This window comes from Sceloporus occidentalis, unplaced genomic scaffold (assembly GCF_023333645.1).
Source record: "Sceloporus occidentalis isolate IW3139 unplaced genomic scaffold, rSceOcc1.0.p SCAF_232, whole genome shotgun sequence".
NCBI classification, from domain to species: Eukaryota; Metazoa; Chordata; class Lepidosauria; order Squamata; family Phrynosomatidae; genus Sceloporus; species Sceloporus occidentalis.
Window position 1 is genome coordinate 1,007,373 of NW_028317212.1, and position 10,916 is coordinate 1,018,288.

At 47.6% G+C, this 10,916-nt stretch overlaps 1 pseudogene; it reads right to left on the reverse strand.

Moving 5' to 3' along the window:
- Positions 1 to 10,132: 10,132 nt before the first annotated feature.
- Positions 10,133 to 10,437, reverse strand: LOC149276675 (Nuclear RNase P; annotated as a pseudogene).
- Positions 10,438 to 10,916: the final 479 nt, after the last annotated feature.

The window sequence follows — 10,916 nt, forward strand, 5'->3', positions numbered from 1 at the left end:
CACCAGCACCACCACCAGCACCACCACCAGCTCTAAGATGCAGCCTTTGCGTCAGTCTAGTCGGCCAAGTAGGCCAAGCTCTCGCTTATCATTTGGGGAAGCATTGCTTGAAGGATCATCAAGTAAAGGAAAGGCACCAAAAGCAGGCAGTAGTAGTGCGGCTAGGCCCACAAGCTCTATGGTTTTTTACGGAAAGCCTAAAGCACCAGAAGCACGTTCAAAGTTAAAGGGTAGCACAAGTAGTACCAGCCCAGTGACTAAAAAGAAGTGCCTTTTGCCCCAAGCAGCATCTTCCCCATCCACCAGCAGCATGCAAGGTACCAAGCAGAGCCAAATTAGCAGCAAGACTCAGAGGGGTCCCAAACCAAAGCGATCTCATTCCTTTGTAGGGAAAACCACCACCACCACCACCCCCGCCTCTACCACCACTAGTGCTGCGCCTACTGTTCCCACTGGTACCGCCACGCCATGTCCTCCTAGTACCTCTAGCAAGCCACCAAGTCCTTACAAAATTTTTGTAAAGACAGTTAGAGAGAGGGCTACACATAGTGGAACTCCACCTAGCGAGGTAGCAGAGGAGCCTGAGACTGAGAGGCCAAGTGCAGAGTCTATTCTTCCTGCTCGCACTACTACTAGTCACGAGTCTCACGACGATATCAGTCTTAGCTCCAGCCTAGCAGGAATTCCATTCGATCTGGCTAATGAAGAGCTAGACTATGAGCCAGAGGAAGTAGAGGAGATGAGTGGTCAGGAATCAGATTCCTCAGGGAGCAGTGTCCAAATGACTAGTGCACAATTTTCCCCTGAGCCTCCACCTTCTCCGCTACGATCATCACCATCACCACCACCAGCAGCAGCAGCAAAACCTAGCAAATCTAAAGCAATTAGCAGTCCCACTATGGCCAGTACTGTTACCACCAGTCCCACCACCACTAGTTCTGCCTCTGTTCATCCACCCCGAGCAGTAAGAGCAGCACCCAAGGCACACTCCAAGGCTATGCGCGCCCCAATTTGGGAGCACTTTGAAAATGTTGAAGAAGGGCGCTATGGAAAGTGCAAACATTGTGGGAAGCTAATAAGCAGAGGGAAAGTGTCTGGCCATTTTACCAGTGCTAGCATGAAGCATCACCTCAGCACTCAACACAACGCTGTGCTATTGGGGAAAGATGCAGAGGTAAAACTTAGTGCAGGCAGCATAGCTGGTGGCCGTGGAAAAACCCCAACAGCTTCTTCTTCTGAGCCAATAGCAGCAGCAGCAGCAGCAGCAGCAACTAGTGCTGGCAGCCAGAGACCAAGGCAGGTTGGAGCACTGCATGCCCAGCCCACCCTGGAAGAATTTGGGGCATTCCACTCCAAGAGAACGATGCCCAAACAGCAGGCCAATAAAGTAACGCGACTTATTGGTCAGTTCATTGCTGTTGGAGGGGCATCCTTCTCCATGATTGAAGGGGAGCCTTTCAAACAATTGATGGCGGCTGTGGCTCCACAATACACAGTTCCGTCACGTTCCACTTTCAGCAGGAACATTGTCCCCTCGCTGTATCGGTCCTGTGTTGCAGCAGTGAAAGAGGAGCTTTCCAAGGCTGCTGGTCAGTGTGTTCATTTCACTACAGATTTGTGGAGTGCACCTAGCGCCCAGCATGCCTTTCTTTCTTTGACAGCACACTGGTGGCAGCCCGGTGTGTCTAAGGAAGTTGCTGCAGCAGGCTACCGATCATTCCTTCTCCATGCAGAAGTGATGGATGAAAAGCACACTTCCCAAAATATTCTGCATGCGATTAGGAAAATGTTTAGCCTTTGGGTGGGAGCAGAGGCGGGCACCAATGTTGAAGTTGGTTTTGTGGTAACTGACGGAGGTGCCAATATGGTGAAAGCGCTGCGAGATGGTCATATTGTTGGTGTGCGCTGTGCAGCCCACATCATCCATCTTGTAGTGAAGGCAGCAATGTCAGAAGGAACTAATGTGGCAGCAGTAGTTCTGTCCCGCTGCAGAAAGATCGCTGGGCACTTTCACCATAGTGTTAAGGCTAGCCAACTTTTGAGGGAAGAGCAAGAGAGGTCAGGTCTTCCCGTACACTGCCTACGTCAGGATGTCAGTACACGGTGGAACTCCACGTTAGACATGCTAGAGAGGATTTTGGAGCAGCAGAGGGCAATCCATAATCTTGCCTCAGAGCACAATATTGGGATTACCTCTCCATTGAATAGGGAGGATTGGACAGTGATCGCCCAGCTAGTGGCAGTCCTTAAACCATTCAGGGATGCCACAGAAAATTTAAGCTCAAACACTGCCAGTCTGGCCCAGGTAATCCCAGTGTTCTCCCATCTAGGCAGCAAGATGGATGTGTTCCTTGGAAACCGTGAGGCTGTTCAAGGTGGCACTCTACATCCTGACGTAGCAGCCATAGTCAGGAAGCTGAAGGATCTGCTAAAAGTACACCTTCGCAAGCGAATGGAAGAGAGTCCCGAAATGATGCTAGCGTGCCTTTGTGATCCAAGAATTAAGGGAAAGCTAGCTTTGAAATTCAATGTTCTCAGTAGCTACCGGGAGCAATTGGTCAACAAGGTGCGTGACTGGCAGCGTAAAATGGGAATGCTGTCCGAGGAGGGTGAGGTGCAGGAGGAGGAAGAGATGATGTGGTCTGCTACCCCTAGCAGCAGCATCAGCAGCAGTGCCACAAGCAGCACAACACAGCTGAGTGGAGCAGCTGCGTTTTGGGAAGAGGCACTTGGCAGTATAGTTGGACCATCTGACAGAGCTAGCAGCAGAAAGGAGAGTAGTGCTGCTGAAATGGTCAAACTTTACCTCTGTGAAGTTCCTTCTGCTCCTAATGTTGATCCTCTTAGCTACTGGGATGAAAAGAAGAGTGTGTGGCCTGCACTCTCATGGGTTGCGCAGCAGCTTCTATCATGTCCGCCAACCACTGTTCAAAGTGAGCGCGTGTTTTCTATGACTGGAAACATACTGAGTCCACAGCGCTCACGCATGGCACCTCATCTGATGGAGCAGATTGCCTTTCTTAAATTCAATCTGCCCAAATTGGGTTACCCAGCTCTTAGCTTGGAAAGTTAAATTTTTTCTCTCTAATGTTTAAGGTAGTTTCTCCCCCTGGTTGCACTTGCTGCGGTGTGGCAATGCCTGCTACCTCCGCTGGTGTAGCCAATTTACGCTAGGGCCTAGTGTCTGAGCTCTGTAAGTCCGCTCCCAAACGCCTAGGACTGACAGTCTTTGGATGCTTTGCCCTGGGGTGAAACAGGTGAGTGGGTCGTCAATTGCCCACTCATTCACCTTTTTCCGTTTCCAACGCTGCTGCTGGTGGTGGTGCCAGTATCTTTTGCCAGTTCGCTTCCTGGCTGAAATCATGCCTCAGATGTCCCTAATGGAAAGGGTAGTTTCTCCCCCCTGGTTGCACTTGCTGCGGTGTGGCAACGCCTGCTACCTCCGCCGGTGTAGCTAGCTTATGCTAGGGCCTTGTGTCTGAGTTCTGTAGGTCTGCTCCCAAACGCCAAGGACTGACAGTGCTTGGATGCTTTGCCCTGGGGTGAAACAGGTGAGCGGGTCGTCAATTGCCCACTCATTCGCCTTTCCCAATTCTGCTGCTGCTGGTGGTGGTGCCAGTGTCTCTCTTCAATGCCAGTTCGCTTCCTGGCTAGTGTCATGCCTCGAATGTCCCTGATGGTAAGGGTAGTTTCTCCCCCCTGGTTGCACTTGCTGCGGTGTGGCAACGCCTGCTACCTCCGCCGGTGTAGCCAGCTTACGCTAGGGCCTTGTGTCTGAGTTCTGTAGGTCTGCTCCCAAACGCCAAGGACTGACAGTTTTTGGATGCTTTGCCCTGGGGTGAAACAGGTGAGCGGGTCGTCAATTGCCCACTCATTCGCCTTTTCCAATGCTGCTGCTGCTGCTGCTGGTGGTGGTGCCAGTGTCTCTTCTCTGCCAGTTCGCTTCCTGGCTAGTGTCATGCCTCAAATGTCCCTTATGGTAAGGGCAGTTTCTCCCCCCTGGTTGCACTTGCTGCGGTGTGGCAACGCCTGCTACCTCCGCCAATGTAGCCAGCTTACGCTAGGGCCTTGTGTCTGAGCTCTGGAAGTCCGCTCCCAAACGCCAAGGACTGACAGTGTTTGGATGCTTTGCTCTGGGGTGAAACAGGTGAGTGGGTCGCCAATTGCCCACTCATTCGCCTTTCCCAATTCTGCTGCTGCTGCTGGTGGTGGTGCCAGTGTCTCTTCGATGCCAGTTCGCTTCCTGGCTAGTGTCATGAATCAAATGTCCCTAATGGTAAGGGCAGTTTCTCCCCCCTGGCTGCCTCTGTCTGCGGTGTGGCAACGCCTGCTACCTCCGCCGGAGTGGCCAGCTTACGCTAGGGCCTTGTGTCTGAGCTCTGGAAGTCTGCTGCCAAACGTCTAAGACTGACAGTGTTTGGGTGCTTTGCCCTGGGGTGAAACAGGTGAGTGGGTCGCCAATTGCCCACTCATTCGCCTTTCCCATTTTTCAATGCTGCTGCTGGTGGTGGTGGTGGTGCCAGCATCTCTTCTCTGCCAGTTCGCTTCCTGGCTAGAGTCATGCCCAAAATGTCCCTAATGGTAAGGGCAGTTTCTCCCCCCTGGCTGCCTCTGTTTGCGGTGTGGCAACGCCTGCTACCTCCGCCGGAGTGGCCAGCTTACGCTAGGGCCTTGTGTCTGAGCTCTGGAAGTCTGCTGCCAAACGTCTAAGACTGACAGTGTTTGGGTGCTTTGCCCTGGGGTGAAACAGGTGAGTGGGTCGCCAATTGCCCACTCATTCGCCTTTTCAATGCTGCTGCTGGTGGTGGTGCCAGCATCTCTTCTCTGCCAGTTCGCTTCCTGGCTAGTGTCATGCCTCAAATGTCCCTAATTGTAAGGGCAGTTTCTCCCCCCTGGCTGCCTCTGTCTGCGGTGTGGCAACGCCTGCTACCTCCGCCGGAGTGGCCAGCTTACGCTAGGGCCTTGTGTCTGAGCTCTGGAAGTCTGCTGCCAAACGTCTAAGACTGACAGTGTTTGGGTGCTTTGCCCTGGGGTGAAACAGGTGAGCGGGTCGCCAATTGCCCACTCATTTGCCTTTCCCATTTCCTTTTCCATTTCATTATTTTCCTTCTGATACACAACCAACCAAACATAACACACACAATAACACATATAACACATATAACACACAGTGACATCACACATAACACACATACACACACACTTACAATGCACAAAACACAAGGACCTTTTCCTTGTTATTTGCCCTGGCCTTCACTCACTAATAGCATTACATTAACACTATAACTCACACTTCACCCTATAACATTTTTCCATCCACATACCTGCCAACAGACCCAACTTTTTCAGGGACAGTCCTGCTTTTTTCCAGTCCTGTCCCATCTAATTTAGCTAAACTAGGTATGCAAAATGCAAATACACATAGGTAGTTATAGCTCGGTAGGTAACGCTACTATAGACATTTAATAAATATAATCAAGTACTAAATAATAAATCTAACTTTAAAATACATTTAAATAAACCCCTATTTTTTTTTTTAAAAAAACATTAAAATTAAATTATTATTATTTAGACATAATCCATCTTTAACCAAACCAGTGCACTGCTACTAATCTTAAACATAACCGTACATTAACCCTAAGCTATTTTTTAGTTCTTGTCCAACATTTTTCCATCAGCATACCTGCCAACACACCCAAGATTTTGGTGGACAGTCCTGCTATTTTCCAGTCCTGTCCAATAAGTAAGTTGGGTTGTTGCAAAGTATGCCATTGTAAATAGGTAGCAAATGTTAGGCATGTAAAGTGGTCCAAAATCAATTTAAAAATGTAAAATATTCCCTATTCTTTTATTAAACATCTATGGACAGTACACCTCGGTATGTGTGTGCAACTCTATTGGTCGTTTCGGCAGGGGGCTCGCCTGCCATCAACGAATGAAGTGCATTCTGCAGTTCTGCAATTCACTCGTTGATGCCAGACCAGCCCCCTGCCGAAACGACCAATAGAGCTGCACACACGTACCTTCACGGCAGCTGCTGCTGCTGTGATGTGTTATTAACCCCGTATTAACCCCTGCTAGGCAACCAGGAGGAAAACGAAGATTAAACGAGCACGAAGAATGTCCGCGAATATTCGCCCGAAGAGAAGACAGGAACGGGCGAATATTCGCGGAATACGAAGATTTTTTTTCCCCCGAAGACGAGCACGAAGACGAACACGAAGAGCCCCCTGGTGCCCAAGTCTAATTAAAACCCCACTCAATAGACTTGAGACGTCGCCTACGATTATTAATAAACTTTTCCAAGATTATTTCTCCACTCTTTATAAAGCCGCTCCGGACGATTTCGATATTGGGATTGGCCTGCCTCGGCGGGCGTCTTTGCCCAAGCTTACCCCAGCCCACAGAGACATCTTGGATGCTCCTATTTTGGAGGCGGAGGTCCTGTCCATCATATCGTCCCTAAACAACAAAAGGGCTCCAGGTCCCGATGGCTACCCAGCCAAATTCTATAAAATCCTTCAGCCGCACATTAAGGGGACACTGACATCGTTGTTTAATTCCATTATTCAGGATAAGCCTAACATTGCTAATTTAACTGCTGCCCGCACTATCTTACTACCTAAGCCGGGTAGAGATGCCACATTAATAACTTCCTACAGACCAATCACTTTAATCAACCAAGACATGAAGATCTTGGAGAAAATCTATGCTGATCGCCTGCAAACCATCTTGCCTTTCATTATCTGCCCTCAGCACCTGGGATTTTTAAGGGGGAGGCACTCGGTACAGGGTATCTGTGCGGCAATTGCAGCTACTCTAGCTTCTCCCTCACTTCACCCCAATTTCTATCCTACCATTTTGAGTTTAGACGCTGAAAAGGCATTTGACCAAGTCTCCTGGTCTCATTTGTTTCGGGTTCTAAAATTCCAACATTTTGGAAAAACTTTTTTGACATTAATTCGGCAGTTATATTGTAATCCCTCCACGGTCATTACGACTAATGGGTTGGATTCTCCCCGGATTATCATGGAACGGGGTGTACGTCAGGGATGTCCCCTTTCACCGCTGCTTTTTAGTTTAGCTTTGGATCCTTTGCTACGGTTGTTTCTCTTATCTCGCGATATCCCGGGTATTGCTGTGGGTCCCCATCAGTTGAAAGCTTATGCATTCGCGGATGGTGTCCTTCTCTATATTACTCACCCGCGTCTTACCATACCGCTTATTTTTGACCAGTTGGATACGTACGGGAAGGTTACAGGGTTTGTCGTTAATAAGGTTAAGTCCCGGGCTTTGTGTCTGCGCCCAGGGGCGTAACTAGACGCCTCAGGGCCCGGGTGCGAGAATCTGTTAGCAGATTGCTGTTAGCTGTTAGCAATCACACTCCTATCATACCAAGTCAGCCAGTACATGCTGGTACAGGGTGCTGGCAGCATCACTACACGAGGGGGGCAGCTGGCCAGGTTTCAGCATGTACTGGCTGACTTGGCATGATAGCTAACAGCAATCACAGTCCCATCATGCCTAGGTTCCAGCACTTACACATCCATGCTATCACACACACACTCATTTATTCATATAATCATTCATTCACAGATTCATTCCCTCAACCACACACACTCATTCAAACACCCTCCCCACCCCCTTACCTGCACTGCAGCTCCTCGATGCCGCTCAGAGACTTCAGCAGGGGGCGCGGCCTCCCTCTGCCTTCTCTGCTCAAGCACAGAGGAAGTAGGATGTCACGTGAACTCCGCTTCCTCTGTGCAGTCCAGAAGACCCTCCCACAAGTAAGTAGCAGGGCTTGAGGTGCGGCTCGCGCAAGATCGGTTGCCCTGGCTGTCGATCTTACGCGGGCCGCACCTCGAGGTCTCGCGGGCCGCATTTGGCCCGCGGGCCGCATGTTGGACGCCCCTGCCTTATTTAAAAAAAAAAAAAAAAAAAAAAAAAAAAAAAGGAAAAAAGATTTCGGCCGGCCCCTTGGCTTGGGCCCCCCTGCCGCCGGGGCCCGGTCGCAGTCGCGACCCCTGCGACCCCGGTAGTTCCGCCACTGTCTGCGCCCCTTGAGATGCCCCCCCGGGCATGCCTAATCTGGGAATACAGTGGGGATCAAAGTCGCTCTTATATCTGGGGGTGAAGATACCCGATTCACCTCTATAACTTTAATTATAAACCTATGGTTCGGAAGATCGCAAGGGAATTGCAGGGTTGGAAATAATTGCCGCTCTCTTTTTCTGGGAGTATAGCCCTTCTTAAGATGGTGACATTCCCCAAATTGCTATATCTCTTTCAGTCTTTGCTTCTTTTTCTTAAACGAGTGGATGAGACACTTCTAAATACTTTATTTCGACGTTTTATTTGGAATAACAAAAAGCCCAAAATCGCGACCTTTGGTTTGCAACGTGAACAATCAAAATTAGGTCTTAACCTCCCTCTCATTTGGGATTATAATGTTGCGGCCTTATATCGATATGCGGTGGACTGGATCTCTTGCTCCACCACTTACACAGATTTTAAGTTGGATCAGTGTTTTAGCCCCTCTGTTGCTCTCCAGGCCCTTCTCCATACACCCTCCACTCAACTTCCACCACATGTTAGAGACAATCCTTTGCTTTACTCCACTATCCTGGAAGTTGGTCAGACTACGCTTGGGTCTCCAATGGCGATACTCTTTATTCCAGTGTTTTCTTCAAAACCCGATTTTTCAGAATGGACAGGCATCCAGCGTTTTTCGAGTCTGGGCGACACAGGGGATTCGCACTATTGCCCCCTTTTTGCACCATTCCTCCAGGACGCTTCTGCCCTTGATATCTTGCGTCTATTACCATACCTTGGTTCGCACACTTGAGTTTAGTCAGGTCGCAGTTGGGCCCTCTCACACTGCCGGACTGGACCAGTCCCCTTGATGGACAGATTAGGCAACCTTCTTCTACTCCGACGTCTACGAAGTTTATCTATAAACTGATACACGCCATACCTCACCATGACTATTTACCGAAAGGTTTACTAGCGTGGTCCACACGTTTTCCTGATGTCACGGGTGACGATCTACTCCATAGCACACTGACCACCTGTAAACTATTACCAGCTAGCTCCTACCTAGACATGCAACTTAAGATAGCGCATCAGGCCTACTTATCCCCCCATAGACAATTTTTAATTGGCATAATACCAGTGGACGCTTGCCCAAAATGTGGTTTTGCAGGTGCTGACCTGTTTCATAATTTTTGGGTTTGCCCTCTAATTCGTGTCTTCTGGACTACTATTCAAACCTTTTTGAGGCAGTTATCAACTGATGCTTATTGTATTGACCCGGCTGCGGCCATTCATGGCCTCGTTAGGATGGGGGGGTCCAGAGATGTGACATTAATTAGAATAATTTTGGCAGTGGCTAGGAAATCTATTTTGCACCATTGGATACAGGCGTCCCCACCATCTCTGTCCCTAGTTCATACTAAATTGTTGTATTTGCTTCGAATGGACTGGTTGGATGCTTCCCTTAATAAAGACAAAGGTACTAAACGTTTTTTTACGAAATGGGAAACATTTATTAAAACGTTGGATGAACCCCTTAAGACACAAATTATACATACTTTTCAGGATAACTCATGGTTCAATGCCCGCTTACTTCGAGGCGCTTCCCCTTGCGCCTGAGTTGTTACTATGTTTGACTGGACAACTGACGAACAACATGTATATACATATATATATATATATATATATATATATATGCTTTTTTTTTCTTTTCTTTTTTTTTTTCCTTTGCCATGGGTTTAAATGGTTGTTGGGGGGTTGGTTGGGTTTTGTGGGGGACTTGTTTTCGTTTTTCTTTTTATGTTATTGTGTCACTTGTCTCCCTTATCTGGGATTGTGTACTGTTCCTTAATGTCTCTGTGACAGTAGCTGTGATGTTCTGTTACAATGTTTTTGTTTTTTGTTCAAAAATTAATAAAAAGAGTTTAAAAAAAAACAAAAAAAACACCCAAGATATTAATAATTTCTATATAAAAATCAAAGGTTCTAAGAAATAGTTTACATTCATTTAGTGTTAAATTCTAACTTTGACTATAGGTTTTAATACAAGTTAAACAGTTTTTGGTTTCAATGAATTGGAACGACTCATAAAAGTATTGGAGAAAGAGTAGTCTGAATTGGGTTGGGAAACTCTGCTTCCTCTTAATCATTGGACTTGAAATTGCTAGCCATGAGCCACTTTCAAATCTGCAGCCCAAGCATCCATAGTCAACTTCACCAGATTTGGTGACTATGTCTTGTGCATTCCAAGAGCAGCCAGATGGTTGATGGGAACTCACTTGCTTGGATCAAGCAATGCCCTGTGAGGGCAGCCAAGGGCTCTTGTCTCAGACCTTCCCCAAGGTTGATTTCAATGAGTAACCAACGCACTCAGCTAGGAACCTCAGCACTAAGCTTTTCTCCATGTTTGCTGTAGACGTCCTACCATCTACATAAACCCCAGTAATGTTCTTGAATTCTAACATAGGGTGACACAACTGCTCCCCTACCAAAGGCATCCAAAAGTGTATTTTACATACCTTGGTCAAGCTGCCAATAAACATTCAAATTCACTCGCGAATATTAACTCTGTCAAACTTCCAAACTCTTTTTTTCTATTTATTTGGGTTTTTTTTAATTTATTAAACTGTTAGATGAAAGGATCATGGGAATATATTTTATATGAATAAATGCAAATGAGCACACTAGCATATATGGCTAATATATGTTGGGACAGAATGCTGCCCTCTGTTGGTTAGATACATTAAGCAGCATAATAACTTTGGATTTCAAGCATATGGAACAATGCTACTCAATGTATAACCAATAGAGGGCAGCATTCTGTCTGAACATATATTAGCCATATGTGGCAGTGTGCTCATTTGCATTTATTCAAATAAAAT